Source organism: Callospermophilus lateralis, chromosome 7, assembly GCF_048772815.1.
Source record: "Callospermophilus lateralis isolate mCalLat2 chromosome 7, mCalLat2.hap1, whole genome shotgun sequence".
Lineage (NCBI taxonomy): Eukaryota > Metazoa > Chordata > Mammalia > Rodentia > Sciuridae > Callospermophilus > Callospermophilus lateralis.
Window position 1 is genome coordinate 70203443 of NC_135311.1, and position 12374 is coordinate 70215816.

General features: G+C 39.4%; 1 protein-coding gene across 18 annotated transcripts in view; it reads left to right on the forward strand.

The window, feature by feature from the left end:
• Window positions 1-12374, forward strand: part of LOC143405204 (volume-regulated anion channel subunit LRRC8B-like) — a 176894-nt gene that overhangs the window by 14665 nt on the left and 149855 nt on the right. For 11 of the 18 annotated variants that reach the window (XM_076863583.1, XM_076863585.1, XM_076863590.1 and 8 more), the window contains exon 2: window positions 7852-7908. The exons of the other annotated variants lie outside the window; for them this stretch is intronic. The gene's annotated coding sequence lies outside the window, so the exon portion shown is untranslated. The remainder of the gene's footprint in view (window positions 1-7851; window positions 7909-12374) is intronic. 18 annotated transcript variants of the gene reach the window in all.

Sequence of the window (12374 nt, forward strand, 5' to 3'; positions counted from 1 at the left end):
GATACAGGAATTGCCCAGTGTTTAACCTTCTACATGTATATTTATTCTTTCATATATTAGCTCTTTATCATATTCCTAGATATCCCTAGTGAACTTCCCAAAGATTAAATAAAACATCTCAGTTACTCAATTCTACTTTCTGTATAATTATTTTGAAACTTATCATTATTTTTAAGTTTTGTATTGCTTATATTTTTCTGTGTAGATTGAATATATAATCTAAAATAACAAGTATATTTTAGAATATAAAGTCATTGTCCACAAAACAAATTTTTAGACCTAAACAGGCTGATTGATTCATTGGCCTATTGTATTATGTTATGAGGTCCTAAACTTCCTTCCAGGTCTAAATTCTTCTATCTTTTACCCATTTGGCTTCTTTTTACCTGATGAACCCATATCTGTCAACTTTGTTATTTGCCGTGGTGGCTCTATCACTGATTTGAATTATACTTGGAATGAATGCCACGCTTAGAATTAAAAAAAAAAAAAAAATACCCACATGGAGTACTTCTCCCTGCCCAGGTCAGTTTTTCCTCTTGGTGGCATGAATGAAGGAGAGCACAGGAGTGGGATTTGGGACACACGTATTGACTTTGGCTCAGCCTCTGCCTGGGGTGGGCTTGGAGGTACAGTTTTAGACCAGTAAACAGCATAGGGCTTGACTGGGAATGGTCCAGGAAGTTTTTGAAGTAGAGGGTGGTGACACATTTGTTTAGGGACAATAAAAATGGCAGCTGTATGAAGGATATGATGGAGGTGAGGGAGATCATGTTGGGGGCCATGAGATGGAATAGAGGAGAGTAATATAAAAGAAATTTGAGGGGGAAAATGTCATAGGATTAAATATTTCCTTTTATCCTATGATAATTAAGTCAACTGTGTTTACTGAGATTTTACTAATTTTAGTATAACTTCTGATCTTCAAGTCCTTTTTCAGGGAAGGAATAGATTTTGTTCTCCACGAAATCCTCATTTGTGTATCAGTTTACCAGAGTGAGAATAGATGGCATTAACCACAACCTTAAATACCATCACTCCTAAATGTGAATGTTTTCTGACAGGAAATGAAACAGGATTTGGAGAAATAGTGGTTTGATCTTTGAAAAAGTGAAGGCTCCTTTTGCACAGGCAAGGTGTACTGAAACCAGGTAGTCCCTCTGGGCAGCTCATTATCTTCCAGGAAGCTAGAAAACTGTGGATGTGCTGGATAGGTTTCAGGCTGGGAGAACAGAGGTTGTGTTTGTGAGGAGTTTCCTCTTCTGTGGACTACTATTCTCTGAACACCTCCTGGGCGGAGGTAGTTTCCATTGCTTTTGATGTTATCATCAATGTGAAGGTAGAAAATAGGCCAGGTAGATTGAGCTTTTTACCAATTCAGAAGTTAGCATTTTGGGAGATTGTGTAACTTGACTGAAGTAGAGGCAAAGGATGGCCAGCAGACTCAGCAGACTCAGTCTCTTTGTGTAGGTATCTACTACATCATGTGACTGAAGTAGCCAACTTTGGACACTCATGAGAGTAGAAAGGACTGACAATACGAAGAATAAGCTTTTACTGACCATTTTAACAGCTGCTCTCTTGATACTGACCATCACATAATTTGTTTGTGGTTTAGTTTTTTTTTCTAATGTGATACATGGATTTTACTTTTTTTAATATTTATTTTTTAGTTATAAGTGGACACAATATCTTTATTTTATGTGGTGCTGAGGATCAAGCCCAGTGCCTCACGCATGCTAGACGAGCCACAACCCCAGCCCTTGGATTTTACTTTTAAAGGGATTAAAATTCTGGTTACATTTGAACTTGAACTTAACCCAAGGCCATTCTCATGTACCAGGAAGAAGGACTGAGACAGAGACCTCCTGGCCCTAAATGTATCTTGCTTTTGTGACTTTCTAGTTGTGTTTTATTTGCTGAACTTTCACCCACCTTTAGATGAGGACCTAGTGAAGGAGTTTGATCTGTTAGGACTAAGGTTTTGAATTCTCTGGTGTGGCTTTCACAGTGGCCCAGCCTCTGCCTTCTTTGTAGCTTCTCTGAACTTCAGGGTTGCAAGATGGTCCCTCTGTCTGCCCTTCTTCATCTGTAACATGTATGATTGCAATAAAATAATCGACTAGCTATTTGATTAATCTTTGTTTCTATTACCAGTCTGTAAATTCTGTGAGGAGAAGGGGTAGCAGCTCTTTGGTGAAGTTATTCATTTTGTTTGCCACTGTTGATTCTCCAGTGCCATTCACCATGTAATGGCCACTAATTAATGACAGAGTGAATCATTGAATAAATGCATGCATGTTTAGTTTGTTGTTCATTCCATCCAGCCAGGCTACCTTTTTTTTAACTCCCTCAGTTTTGTCTGAGGATTATTCACATTGATGCCAGTTTTATTATTTCAAGTTTACTAGTTGTGTAAACTCTGATAGGTATAAGTCATATAATTCAGTCTCATTTGCTTTATCAGTAAAATGGAGAACTTCTTTTGGGTCCTTACTCTGGACTTGTAAATATTTTTAGCTGGAAATGAAAAAAGAGATTTGGGAGAAATTGTGCTTGCTCTATGGAAAAATCAAGTCTGGTTTTGCATAGGTAAAGTCTGCTAAAACCTGGGAATCCCTCTATGCAGGACAGCTCATTAGCTTCCAGGAAGCTAGAGAACTATTAGGGAAAGGAAATAGTAGGAAAATTTCTACCTGTTTTATCTTTTAACATTTTATAATTTCCCAGTTCAGCTAACTATGCTTAAATTAACCTTTTCTTTGTTAAAGTAGAGTGAAATAATTTAATACAGAAAAAAATAGATTTGTATAGCTGTTGATCAAATAGGAACACTGCAGGCAAATTGGAAGAAATGTAGCTGTCCCAGGATGAGAGCAGTAAAGTTTCTGAAATTTAACCTTGTTCAGCAATGAGATAAGGAGTAGGGGAAAACCCCTTATGGTCCTTTATAATTTCCCTGCATACTTTGAGATATGTAGACAATAACCTAGAAGTCTTTTATACTAATTGATTACCCATGGGATAATAGTACTCAAAGTTCTCAAAGAAGGTACAACTCTTTATTTGTTAGAGGTTTTAAAACTTGTACATGATGATAACAAAATCAATAACACTGGCAATTTCCTTAAAGCAATCTATAGAAGAGAAAGTTTATTATAATAATATGATCTAATTTTTTTTTCTTCTTGGATTTCTTTATGATTGCCAATAATTAACTTTAACCAAACCGATTAAAAATACAACACTACTTGCTACTAGGAAAATACAGATTTTTTTTTTTTTGTAAAATTGCACATTTTAACTATATTTTTTAAAACCTCCCTTTCACAGGAAGTCTGAATGACATTCTCATGGCTATCAGAAAAGGGAAAGCAATATTGAGAAAACCTGACATTGAAAGAGAAGGAAAAGAATTTTAAACATTAAAACTGGTAAACAACTGTGGTACATCCACACATGGAGTATTATATAGCACCAAAAAGAAATCAGCTATGAAGCTGCAAAAAGACATGGTAGAATTGCAACTGCACATTTGCTCAGTGAAAGAATCCCATCCTGGAGTATCTACATAATGAATGACACTGACTACATAATGAATGACACTGACACATGACTCTAGAAAGAAGGCATAGGGGCAGTCAGATCAGAGGTCTCTAGGGGCTGTAGTGAAGCAAGGAAAGAACAGGTAGAGTGCCCAGGAATTTTCGTGTAGTAAACTCCTCTTGTGTAGGACATTTGGATGACAGACATGTCACTGTGCATCTGCACTGTTTACATTAGAGTTGTCCCACTTATATGGACTGTGGAATGGGTGAAACTAGCTAATTCAAATATGCAGCATCTCACATAGTTGCCACTTTTGTGGTGAGAACTTTTAGCATCCACTCTCAGTCAGGTTTTTCTTTTCTTTTTTTCTTTTTCCCCCAGAATACAATGTATCAACATTAACTAGAGTCAGCATGCTGAATAATAGACCCCTTGACTTCCTCCTGTCTGTCTGTACTTTGTATCCCAAACCTGCATCTCCCCAAGTCCTCCACCCTCCCAGCCTCTGGTACAGCCATTCTTTTCTCTACCTCTAGGATACTATTATCCCAACAGAGAAGCTGACTAGCCCAGTCGACTGTTGCTGATTCCAGCTGCCCCTTGTGCCACTTTAATCAGAAATCTTCCACTAATAATTCTCATCACAGACCTCCAGGGCAGCATTAGGTAGCCCCTGAGAAGGATAATGTGACATTGTCATTTGTGTTACTTTTGTATTTTAAAATGCCCTGAGAGTGTTTGATCCTCAGCAAGCTATCAGAGTCAATGATTTTATGAGTGTGCAGAGGGTAATTTTTAGGTCCTGAGCAGAGAAAAGTAAATATGAACATTTCTCTGCCATTCACAGATGAAGGCTCTGAGATCAAAGGGCCTGAGTGACGCGAGTGACGCGTCCACATCCCTGCAGATGATGCCAATATGATCTAGTTTTTGAAAAACAAGCCATGGTGTTTTAAATGTCTAAATTTATAAGGATACACAGTTACCTTGTATGAAGGAGATCAGAGAAAGAAAACTGTTACATAGTGTGTTTGATTCTTTTGTGTTTCTCCTTTCCAGAAACTTCTCAGCAATGTTACCCACGATGAAGCCTTATTTGAAAAAAAAAAAAAAAAAAAAAAAAAAAAATTCTAAACAAAATGTTTCCTTCCCTAATGAGATTTTGTTTTGGTATTTTATTGTCAGTGTGCTGGGAATTTTGAAATGTTCTCTGTGTATTTCTGATTCTGACCTCATAATCTCATTTGGATTTACCAGGCTCAGCAGCTGTTGTTGTTGTTTTTATCGACTATTGCTAAGTCGTATTAAGGTCCAAAATTGAAAAACCCTTTCTCCTATGTTGGCCTAGATTATTCAGAGTTTTATAAAATTTAAGCCTTTCTCCAATGTTTGTAGTTTTTAATTTACTTATAAGAAAACCTAGAATAATGTTGATAAAATCCCAGGAAGGTGTTTTAGATAGGCTAAGCCTGTGCAGATCTCTCACAGAGTGGTTCTGAAGCCAGCAGTGCTGTTTGCAAATAGACACTCTGTAAATTCATCCATTCTCTTTTTCTGCCGGAGGAAGAAGAGACCTCAATTCCTTTGTAATTTTAGTGGTGTTGGTGTATTGCACTAGGCATTTGCAGTTTAATGTTAATGATTGTGTGTAGCACAGCAGAATGCAAAGTTGAGAAATGAAAGTCTTTGAGAATGTCCTGGGAGAGCATAAACTCAGAATTCTAACCATTTTATTGGATGATTCTGCCATTTTACTTGGGGAAGAAATCACAAGTTGAATTTTGCCTTGCCTTTCAATTTATTTATTTAATATAACAAGATTTTGTCTTACATAGTTGAAAAATATGCATCACTTCCTTTGTATTCTCTTGTTAAGGATCCCTCAGTTGTCTGTTATTATAACTTAGTTGTTTTGAGTCTGAGAAAGACACTGGGTATGCTTTTATACTCCTGTGGATTTACTTTGCCATGAATCCCATGTGATCTCTGTATTATCTGTCACAGTCCCTTTTTTCATTTGTGAAGTTTAATTTATTTTCTTCATACATTTAGCATCCAGAGCCATGGGATTCCTTGTTGTCTAGTGATACAGCCAATTATTTCTTCAAGTAATGGGGTACATCAGTTACAAAACCATCTTTACATAAATAATCACATTTGATTCTGATAATTTACTGAGAGAGCATGGCTGCAGTTCATTACTATTTTACAAGTAGGCCCAGAGAAGCCACATGATATACCCCAAATAGCATGTAAAGAGAAGGGCAGGACAAGAGCCCAGGCCTTTGAGCTCTTTGTTCAGTGTTCTTTCTACCCCATCACACTGTTGCATACCCTGTCTTGTGTCATTTCCTAAAACATTTCCACATAAGGAATTTGATCATTATGCTTAAAATTTTGTGCCACATTTTAACAAACTTTATAAAATCAAGTTGTCATCCATTAGTTTCCTTTCTTGCTAAGCATGAATTATTGCACTGTATGTACAGTGAGTGAGCAGAGAGGTCCCTGCTTTCCAGGCCAATCACATTGTGAGTGTCTTAAGAACACAAGAATAGCAATGAAGTAGAAAATGAAGGAGCTGGCCCTTGCAGGATGAGATAGGATTTGAAAGGTAAAGAAAGTAGTCGAAGGGAAGTATTTAGAGCAGAGGAAATATTTAGAGCAGGAAAGGATGTGTGCAGTACTGAAATAATCCTGGTTGAAATGATCCATTCAAGATTCACTTCAAAACAAATGGAGTACAGGTGTGGCATGAGTTGCTTATTGTTGGAGCTGGATGAAGGGCAAGTGGGGGATTCTCATGCTGTTGTTTATGTGTTAGGAATTTTTCCCAATACAGTTTTTAAAAATAAAAATGGCATATTGTATATTTTGTGGATAGTGGGTAGATGGTGCTCAAAGGCATAGGTGGGAAATGATGTTGTAAAGAGTCCGAAACCAGATTTGACAGGAGGCAGTTCACAAATGTATTGGTCCAACCTGAGAGTTTTGCTTGACCTTGAGCTCAAGGTGGAGCTGCAGTCCAGCATGGCCTCATCAAAGATGGCCACACCCATTGTACCATCTATCTACTCAGGCCCTCCCACATCTGGTGTACTGTGTTCAGTTCTGGAAGCACATTTAAAGAGGACATTTTGCAAACTGTGCTTCATTGGTGGGTACCACCAGTATATCAGGTACAGAGGATCATCTTACATCTTGGCCATCTTCTTTCCCTTAGACTCCATCAGCTTATGGTTTTCCACCTAGAACAGGCATGATTTTTCCTTCTTCCACATCCCTCTCCTGGTTTTTATTTTTTCTAAACTTTTCCTCTTGGGAGCCTCATAATGGGCAATAAAAGCATTACTATGATTCCCTGATGCCATGAAGGTACATATGTACGAGGGCGTCTAAGTTAACCTGGAAACAGACCTTCACGGCAGACTGAGTTATACACAGAAAACAGCACTGAACCATTTGGAAATCCTAACATTTTGGTGCAGCTTTCTGTCATGAAGTTCCCTCTCCCTTCCTGCTTAAATGTTTCTCTCCTGCTTAGCAGGGGGGGGAAAAGGGGGGGGGGGGAGAGAGACATGCCAGAGAAATTTGGATAGTTAATAACAGTAAGAAACTGTTAATTAATCATTAATGTGCTAAAGCTAATACACATAGACTTATGAAAACGGCTATATTTTTAGAAAATTTGCAAGCCAGGTGTTAAACACAATCATTAATAAATTATAAAAACTTAAAATTACAGTATTAAAATACTCAAATGTGTTACTTCCTAATTATTTTACTATAATTTGCTTGCATCTAAACTTTTGGTGTTAATTGTGTCTAATGCATCTGTGGAATGAAAGCACTATTATATAATGGTTGTTGTGCATCTCTTTTTAACACCATGTTCAGTGATATCAGCTTAGTAGTTTGAAAGTGGCCTTGGTAGAGGTAATGGTCAATTTGAATTATTGGATTAAGAGATGCCAAAGATTAAGTGGCTTCTGGGTGTGCCAGTGAGGGTGTGTCTAGAATGATTGGCATGTGGGAGAGCAAACTGAAGTGGAGACCCTCCCTAAGCATGGGCAGCACCATCCAATAGGATGGTGGTTTGGATGGAATAAAAGTTGGAGGAATAAGGAAGCTGCAGCAAATGCAAGCTCCTCCATTTCACAGATGCATTAGATACAATTAACACCAAAATTATAGATGCAAGAAAATTATAGTAAAATAATTAGGAAGTAATACAAATGGGTTCTTGGTTGCTGCTGTGATTGCCTGGTGATATCAGACTCTTCCTCCTCCACTCTTCCGAAGGGGACTCTGCCAGTGATTCTTCAGGGAGTTTCCAGAAGCATTCAGTCTTGGACTTGGGTAAGTACCACTGATCCCTCTTGTTCTGAGGCTTTTGCCTCTTGGACTGCACAGCTACAGGTTCCTCCAGTTCTCTAACTTGCAAACATCCAGGTGAACTGACCAACTTCAGATCATGCAAGCCAATCTAAGAAATCCCCTTTTTATAATCATACTTCCTGTTGATTCTGTTCTTCTAGAAAACCATGACTAATACAGAAATTGATACCAGGAGTGGTTGTAGAGAAATAGAATTGTAAGGATGAGTTTCCTTAGTTGGTTTTGTGGTTTCTGGATTTGACTATCTGAATTGGTTAGACCTCAGGTTGCCAGAGTCTCTCCTACTGGTACTATGGAGAGCAATGATAATCCATTGTGTGAACTGTTGAAAGAAGTATGTAAAGAAAATGCATTTGATACTCGTAGTTTGCCACTTGTAAAAAGCAAGGAGTTTAGTGACTCTATGTGATATCTTTGAACATTTCTGGAAAACTAAGAAATATTATGATGGATGTTGATTGATTCTGGCTTCACTGGACTAAGTAACAAAGAAGATTGATGAGCTCAGAAATTTAGTTTCAGCTGCAGATGCGCATAACTGATCTGAAAGCTGCTTAGTGTGTTCTGAAGGAGAAACCTCTCTCTCACAGTCATGGGGCTGAGATTGTTGAAAACCAAACACAAACCCTTATCCTGCAATTGCCTGAGTTAAGATGCAAGTTTAACTCTCAGCCTCAAAAGGTGTCTGCCATTAAAGTGAAGTGCTACTTGGAAAACAATGGGATCCTGGGCTGGGGTTGTAGCTCAGTGGTTGAACACTTCCCTCTCATGTGTGAGGCACTGGGTTTGATCTGCTGCACCACGTAATAAATAAATAAATATCTTTATTTACCTTTATTTATTTAAAAAATAAAGATAAATAAATATATTTTAAATAAAGAGATTATCCATCTACAACTAAAATAATATTAAAAAAAGAATGAAATCCTGCAAATGGGATAATGAAGTCTGGGAGGAGCCTGAAGGGGCTGGGATCATTGAACTCCCATTCTCTGATGAGTTTATTTTGCCAAAAGTTGTTGAGTCCCCACCCTTAGTCTTGACTGAGGCATCCCTACCCCACCCTCTGTGGAATTGGCTTTTCTATCCTCTCTGGAGGGAACTAATCCTGCTTTGTGCCTGATTCATTTGCTCAGCATGAAAATGTTGATTGTCCTTGGGACCCACCCTCACTACCCACTTTTGCCTCCAGGCCTATAACTGGATCCACATCTAAGCAGAACCCTAAAGGTGAGGAACAGAGTGTGACGCATGAGGTTTTAAGCTACACTCTGAAGGAACTTCTTGAGTTTTCTAATTCATGCACGCAGAGGTCTGGGGAACATGTGTGGGAATGGATTTAAAGGGTGTGGGAGAATGGTAGAAGAAACATAAAATTAGATTAGGATGAATTTATTAATGTTGCCCTATTAAGCATAGATTCTAGATTTAATGTAACAGCTCACTGTATTTAAAAAACAAAAAAAAGGTATTAATAGTTTGGATGGTTGGCTGAAGTACAAATCCAAGGATGGCCCACGGTGACAAGCTGGAAATGCCTGACAACCCCTTGTTTTACTATTGATGAAGGAATTCAGAAGCTCAGAGAGATTGAAATGGTAGAGTGGATCCGTCATGTACAGTCTTCTCCTCCATATTGGGAAGGTCCAGAAGATGTGCTCTTCACCAAAACTATAAGAAACAAATTTGCAAGGGGAGCACCAGCATCCTTGAAGAGCTCTATCATTGCTCTTCTTTATATGCAAGACCTTACTGTGGGAACTATGGTCAATCAGTTGGGAGATATGATGGGAGTAATTTGACCTTGGGGAAGAAGGAGCCAAATGGCAACCCTCAGTTGCCAAAGACAGGGTGGTCATAGTTATCATAATGGACAGCAAACGGAAAGAAATGGACAAAATGTCCCGACTCATGTAGATCTGTGGTGTTGGCTAATTAATCTTGGTGTTTCCAGAAGCCACATAGGTGGGAAACCCCCAAACTCTTATTTATATAACCAGAAAAATTCCAGGGCAAATGTACAAAAGTCTGTGCTAGATCATAACAGCAGAGAATCATGGGCCCTCAACTACGTCCCAGATTTGAGTCAGTTTACAGATCTGGAACCCTTTGAATGAAGGGGAGGACAGTCCCCTTGAGGAAGGACCTTGGTACAATATTCAAAATCTTTACTGTTAATTTTTCTCCCATCCTTCCCCAAAGGGACCTAAAATGTCTTACCAGGGTAACTGTGCATTGGGGAAAAGGCAATGATCAGAACTTTCAGGGAATACTAGACATAGGCTCTGAATTCACATTGATTCTGAGAGACCCAAAATGTCATTGTGGCTCTCTTTAAAAAGGGGCTTGTGGAGATCAGGCGATCAATGGGGTTTTGGTCAAGATCCAACTAACAGTGGGTTCAGTGGGCCCTCAAACTCATCCCTGTGGTTATTTCTCCAGTCCTAGAATGTATAATCGATATAGAAATATTTAACACTTGGCAAAACTCCCACAATGGCTTTCTAACCTGTGGAGTGAGGGACATTATGGTGGGAAAGGCTAAATAGAAGCCTCTGGAGTTGCCTATACCTGGGAAAATAGTGAATCAAAAGCAATACCGCATCCCTGAAAGGATTAGAGATTAGTGTGCCATCAAGGACTTGAAGGATACAGGGGTGGTGATTCCCACAACATCCCAATTTAACTCTCCTGTTTGGCCTGTGCAGAAGCAAGTCTTGGAGAATGAGGGCTGATTATCATAAGCTAAATCAGGTGGTGATTCCAATTGCAGCTGCTGTACCAGATGTGGTCTCTTTGCTTGGGTGGATTGATACATCTCCTGGTGCCTGGTATGCAGCTATTGATTTGGCAAATGCTTTTTTTTTTTTTTTTTTCTCCATCCCTGTGCATAAGGACCACCATAAGCAATTTGCTTTCAGCTGTCAAGGTCAGCAATATACTTTCACTGTCCTTCCTCAGGGGTATGTCAGCTCTCCCACACTGCATGATAGCTTAGTTCACAGAGATCTGATCACTTTCTTCCTCCACAAGGTATTACACTGGTCCATTATATTGATGGCATTATGTTGATTGGACCTGCTGAGAAAGAGACAGCTACCACTCTTAACTTGCTGGGTGTGGAATATTTTGCATATCAAAGGATGGGAAATAAATCTCACTAAAATTCAAGGAACTTCAACTTCTTTAAAGTTTCTAGAAGTTCAGTGGTATGGGGCCTGCTGAGATATCCCTTCCAAAGTAAACGATAAGTTGTTGCATCTGGCCCCTCCTCCAAGTAAGAGAGAAGCTCAACACCTGGTGGGCCTATTTGGATTTTGGAAGCAGCACATTCTTCACTTGGGTGTGTTACTTCAGCCCATCTACCAAGTGACTAGAAAAGCTTGATCTGAGTGGGGTCCAGAACAGGAGAAAGCTCTGCAACAGGTCCAGGCTGCTGTGCAGGCTGCTCTGCCATTTGGGCCATATGACCTGGCAGACCCAATAGTACTTGAAGTGTCAGAGGCAGATAGGGACGCTGTCTGGAGCCTTAGGCAGGCCCCCATGGGTAATCACAGAGGAAGCCATTGGAATTTTGGAGCTAGGCCCTGCCATCAGCTTCAGACAACTACTCTCCCTCTGAGAAACATTTATTGGCCTGCAATTGGGCCTTAGTGGAAACTGAACACTTGACCATTGGCTACCAGGTTACTATGTGACCTGAACTGCCTATCATGAACTGGGTGTTATCTGACCCACCAAGCCATAAAGTTGGACGTGCATAGCAGCACTCTATCAAGTGAAAGTGGTAGCTACTTAGTCAGGCACAGGCAGGATCCAAAGGAACAAGGAGATTGCATGAAGAACTGGCCCAAATGCCCTCGGTTTCTACTCCGAGTAATTCACTAGCAAAGTTTTTGCTGCTTGTCCCTGAAACCTTATGTTCTTCTGGCCTATAAGTCTTACTTCCAGAAGGAGGAATGCTTCTGCTGAGAGATACAACAATGATTTCATTAAACTAGAAGTTAAAACTTCCCTCTGGCCACATTGGTCTCCTCATGCCTTTGAGTCAACAGGCTAAGAAAGGAGTTATGGTCCTGGTAGGGGTGATTGATCCAGATTACCAAGGGGACATTGGACTGTTACTCCACAATGGAGGTAAGGAAGCATACTCCTTTTCTCATCTCTTCCAACAACCAATACTGACTTTTCATAGCTCCTCCTAAATTCTCTTATATTACCCTGTCCTTTTATTAAGGTCATTGAAAAACTATAACAACCCAATCCAGGCATTTCAGACCCTCCAGGAATAAAGGTGTGGGTCACACCTCTAGGTAAAGAGCCAAGACCTGCTGAGGTGCTTGCTGAAAGTAGAGGGAATACAGAATGGATAGTAGAAGAAGGTAGTCATAAATACCAACTGTGGCCACAGTGACCAATTACAGAAA